The following is a 5858-nucleotide window of genomic DNA, read 5'->3' as shown; positions in this document are numbered from 1 at the left end:
CTGCCAAAATTCGCCTAAAAGTTAGCAACTTTGGGAGAAATTTTAATCATCAATGAAGTAAGGAATTAAGAAATTAGTTACATGAGTGGAAAGAGCATATAAAGAGCTTCCTAGCCCTATGATCAATTTAAGAAACCAACACCTGACTGATGAGTAATTACCGGTTGAAAATTGGGTATTGGACCACAAAAACTGCACTTCCCTCTCTTTGCATGAAACCTCAATTTTCACATGGCCTCTTGCCTTTCATCTCCTTCATGATTCAAGCTAGAGGGTAAGGGTTAACATTGCTCAGCGGATAATCGTAAAGATTTACCTACGGTCCCCAAAGTCTTTCCACATGCTCATTACCGCTAAAACCATTGGTACCTCCAAAGGAGGGCGGCAATAAGGCAAGGGCTACCTTGAGAAGTCACAGGCCCACCAAGATAATAACTCCTTATCCCAATTATCATGAATCATCAAAGAGGTCCAAAATTGGGTTAAGCAACATAAGGAGCTAATGCTAAATGAGACATTCACATGTAAAGAGAGTGTTTGAATAGGGGTTTGAAAGATAAGAGAATGGCAACAATGACACAAAATGCTCAATTGAGGAGGCTCATTCCTTTGATTTGAAAGGGAGAGGAGGGCTCCTTTTATAGGTGGAGAATCACCCTCTCTTCCATTGTTACAAATTACAACATAAAAATCTTCAACCCTTCAGTGACATAAGGGTAGATGTCACCATCAATTGTCCTCTTAGGCTAAGTCTTCTATTGATTATTAAATTGAAGACTTTTTGACTTTGAGAGTGTGATGAGATAATAGCCAAGTCTAAGTGGCATGTAGGTGGAGATCCCACTTACACATGGCGGAATTCTCCTCTTCCACGTAGACATTCTAGAAGAATCTTTTCCAATTATGCACCTACACACACTCCTCCACACGCCTTCCACACTCCCCAACTTGTAGCCTTATGGTGAATACCATATTAATAATACAATTAAAATCCATGTGAGCATGAAGGCCCACTTTTATTTTCCACATCACTAGCCTATCTACCATACCAAAGTATTTATCAAGCATACTTGTGGCATTTACAATGTGTGCACCCTAAATCAAGTAAAACCATTATATTTGAAGATAGAATGTTGTTATCAAGGTAGCTGCCAAGCCGCCGCATCACCACGCCGTTATTCCATTGTGGGCGCCGCAATCTTCTTGGACAAGCTTCCACCTTATTACCATTGCGAAACCATCAAAATATGCACAAAATTAAAAATGAAAGATATCAATTTTTCATGTCACATCTTTCCCCCCCAGCAGATCCTCCATGCTTGTCTGGGGGGTCTGCTGGCCATGGTGCTCGAGGGTAGAATATCTTTAGCCGGTACTCATTAACACGTCCGAAAACCTCCTGGCCACTTGCATCCTCTAGAAGATAGGTGTTATTTTTGAACTTTCGCTTTCTCCTGAAGGGACCTTCCCAGCGTCGAAGAAGCTTCTTATCCAGCCGTTTCTCCACACGGCCATCATACCTCTTTTCGTCCTGGATCAAATAAACCTATCCCCCCAGCCCCACATTGGCTGGAAGGGCTAAAGGCTCCATCAAAATGCATAGTGAAAGCAGTTGGTGGCGTTTCCAAATCTTCATATACTTCTTCCTTTGCTCCTGTTCCTTCTTCCTCTTCCTTCCTTGTAAGCAAATCTGCAAGAGAGGCCCTAGTGGTGTTTTCTGTAATAAAAGTGAAAGAGAATTCTTGAAGCTCGCAAATCCACTTTGCAAACTTTCCTCCTGCAGGATTGGGTTTGCGGACCAAGTATTGTAAAGAAGGTTGAGATGTGAGGAAGAAAAAAGGGTGAGGTAACAAGTATGACCTGAACTTCTTTACTGCAAAAACAAGAGACAAACCACCTTTCTCCATTTCACCATACCTCTCCTCGGCATCAGTGAGTTGTCGGCTTGCATAATACACTGGTTGCATACGCCCTTGCTCTCCCTTTTGCAAGAGTATAGCACCCACTGAATGTGATGAGACACTTGGGTTCACATAAAAGTCCTCCCCCCACCTAGGAGGCTGCACAATTGGACTTTGACTCATGCATTCCTTGAGCAAACAAAAAGATTGAATTTGATCGGGCCCCCATTGGAAAGAAACATTCTTCTTTGTTAACAGATTTATAGGATACATCTTCTCAGAGAACATGTCAACAAAGCGTTGGTAATACTTTGTTTTATCCAAAATCCTCCTTACCTCCCTTACATTGGTAGGTGGAGGGAGGGCCACAATTGCCTGCACCTTCTCAGGATCCATCTCTATGCCTTCTTCTGAGATAACATGTCCCAAGAGAACCACCTTCCTTCGTGCCAAGCAGCATTTTCCAGGATTAAGACACCCTTTTGCATCATCAATACTTTGCAAGGCCAACCTCAACTTTTCCAAGTGATCCATGCGGCTTGAATAAATGCAAAAATCATCCAAAAAGACCCTTATAAACTTCCCCAAGTAAGGTGCAAATACCTGACTCATGAAGCGTTGAAAAGTTGCTGGTGCATTGGTCAAGCCAAATGGCATCACCCTATAGGCATACACTCCCCAAAGGGGTGATAAATGAGGTTTTCCTTTGATCTTCTTCACAAATCCGGATTTGAAAGTATCTAGAGTATCCATCACACACTGAGTACAACTCATGACCTGCAACTTGATCCAAAATCTCATCCTGAAAGGGTAGAGGATAATAATTCCTCTTTGTGCATGCATTCAAAGGGCGAAACTCCACACACACACGCCATTTTCCACCCTTTTTGGGAGTGACTACAACTGGGGAAATCCACTCTGAATTCTCTACTGGAAAAATAAATCCAGCTTCAAGCAAATTAGTTACCTCCTTCTTAAAGCACCTCTGCTTGCACTACTCCCAAATGCCTTAGCCGCTGCACCACTAGCTTACTTTGGGGCTTGAGATCAATCTTGTGCTCTACTAGGGTAACTTGGCATACCTGTGAGTAGCTGTTTGCAAAAAGGTTAGGAAATCCATCCAACATTTTTAAGTAATTCTCCCTTTCAGTACCTGCTATGGACTCATCAAGAAGAAGTTCATTTTGTTGGTGAAGACTAGTGAGGTCCACATCTCCTTTCTTGCACATGGTTGAAGAAGCTTCCCCTTCCAAGGCTCCATTGTCTTCAGCATCCCCTCGATCCCTTCCCAGGGAAAGACCAAATGCAACTCCCTCCACCTCTCCTTCTGAGATGGAATCCTCGGAGCTACCACTTGTCTCTTCTTCATCGAATGACTCTGACTCTGAACTTTCAGAAGTTGAAGGTTCACCTCTTACCACTTTCTTGCGACGACTCTTGATGTTGTAGTGGACCTTCTTATTCTCACCTGTCTCCCACTTTTGAATTGCCTTCACTTGGCGAAGCCATGGCCTACTCAATATCAATGGGTAAGCCCTAGCATCAGGCTTTGTAGGAATGACCTGAAAAGTTGTAGGCACAGAAATACCACATACATTCACTCCCAAATTCCTGACAATTCCTAAGGTTTTCACCCTAGTTTATCAGCAAGTTTGATGCGATAGGGAGAGTTAGTAGAAGACAACTTTAAATCAGCATCTTTTATTGTTTTTTCACTCATGACATTGATTGATACACCTCCATCAATGTATGCATTAGAAATTGTTTGCCCCTCAATGATGACATCAATCTCACAGGCACATCATCTCCTACATCAATATCCACCTTGTGAACCATAGGAGTCCCATTATCCCTCTTCTTCTTTTTCTTAGATTCCCTTGTGCTAGCCCGCTTACCCCATTCCTTTTCTGAGCTTTGGAGAGAGTGCCAAAAGCTGTCCAAATGTGATTTGTGCTGTTTTCTCCCTAAGATCTATTAAGAGGTCATAACTAAGAGATCCTTGTCCAAGAGGAAAGTCAGATTGTCCAATTTTTCTCCTAGACGACTTCTTCTTCTTCTTATTTTTCTCCTCTTCTTCAGATTTATCTTCTTGTTCTTTTTCTTCTTGGCTTTTAGTTTTACGACCCCTTTTTGCCATTAATGGCATCAATGTTTCCTCTTCTTCTAAGCATATTTCCTCTAAAAGTGCTAAACTTTTATCCTCACTTTTCCTCACCTTTGGACACTCAGTGCGATAGTGCCCCTTCTCTTGACATTCATAGCATGTGTGCCACTACTTCTATCCCTAGATTTATCCACAGCTCGTGGAACCCTAGGTGGCCTTGCATTGACTAAGTGTAACTTCAAATCAGCAAATTCTGCCATAAGTTGTGCAATGTTATGATCCAAGGATGGAGCTTGTACCTGAGATGTTAAGGCTATCTCTACTCGTAGTGGGGTTGGCAGATTCAGAGAAGATTGGAATGTGGACTCAATGTGAAGAGTGGCCTCCTTCTTCAAAGCAATACGAAGAGCCTCTTTAAAATTAGTGGGATCTTTGCTAAGAACTTTTCCATGCAAGCGGGGATCGAAAGCCCTGATAAACTTGCTGCTCCATTGCTAAAGAACTCTTTGAATCTTCCATAGAAGGTGAAGAAGAAGAAGCAACAACATGTAAAGCAACTTGTCGATATTTGATGAATAAGGCTTCATACCTCACTGAAAAGGCAGAAACTGACTCTCCATCCTTTTGGAAAATTTGATCCAATTGCAATAGTAAAGCATTTGGCGACTCCATTGTCCTAAATCTCTCCTTCACTGCTTTGGTCAACCTTTCCCAATCATTCTTGGACTCCTCTGGCAAAGCCTCATGCCAAGTTAAGGCCACACCCTCCAAGAAATCTGGGAGTATTTCTACCCTCTCCTTCATAGACCAACCCGTCAAGCGGCATGCTCGGTTAAACTCTCGGAGATAACTCCCCGGGTCTTCTCCTTCCGATCCTTGGAACACCGGAATGTTGAACATCTTGCACCAAAAGATGAGTAGCAACAAGGGAAATTTACTTGTTTCAAAATAACTTTTCTTTAATCATGCGGGACCTTAAGGTTAAAATAGAATAATTCTAAGTAGAACCTGCCCGCCGTCTCCACCAAAAGATGTGACACGAAGTTGGGGTTTGGACTTCGATCACTTCTCAAAATCAAAACACACTTGTATGAAACCTCACAGCCTCCTCACCTCCCTTTCTCTCCCTAAGTTAAGATAAAGATATACACATCAAAGGTGAGATCATAATTCATGGAAGAAAAGATGAAAGGCTCCAGAGAAGCAAGAATTTTTGCCAATCTTGCAGCGCCAAATAAGAGGGCAATTCTTTGTTGGAAGAAAATCTTCCGACTCAGGATTATGTGAACGGAAACATACGGGGAATATTGGTAAGGTCCATCCGTTCAAATTGGACGATTTGGATGGAACATATTAAAGAAAATGAATATAGCAATCACTTACAAGAGGATGACACATGGGGTTTGCCTTTTGATAAGAGATTAGGAGGAATTAATCATGATTAAGAAGAAATAATGGCCAAAAGTCTATAAAAATAGAGATACACAGGGAATTGCAGTTTTGAATCCATATAGGCTGTGCAAAAGAGGATTACATAGGTGCGTAGAGCTTGAAGAGAGCTTCGCGCCCATATAAAAACTTTCAAAAACGGACAACCGAGCGAAAAGTTACGAGCATGTTACTACAAGACTATAAAACTGCCAAAATTCGCCTAAAAGTTAGCAACTTTGGGAGAAATTCTGATCATCAATGAAGTAAGGGATTAAGAAATTAGTTACATGAGTGGAAAGAGCATATAAAGAGCTTCCTAGCCATATGATCAAATTAAGAAACCAACACCTGAGTGATGAGTAATTACCGGTTGAAAATTGGGTATTGGACCACAAAAACTGCACTTCCCTCTCTTTGCATGA

This window comes from Cibotium barometz, chromosome 28 (assembly GCF_041138505.1).
Source record: "Cibotium barometz isolate CiBa-2024 chromosome 28, ASM4113850v1, whole genome shotgun sequence".
NCBI classification, from domain to species: Eukaryota; Viridiplantae; Streptophyta; class Polypodiopsida; order Cyatheales; family Cibotiaceae; genus Cibotium; species Cibotium barometz.
Note: the sequence above shows the minus strand (reverse complement) of the source record.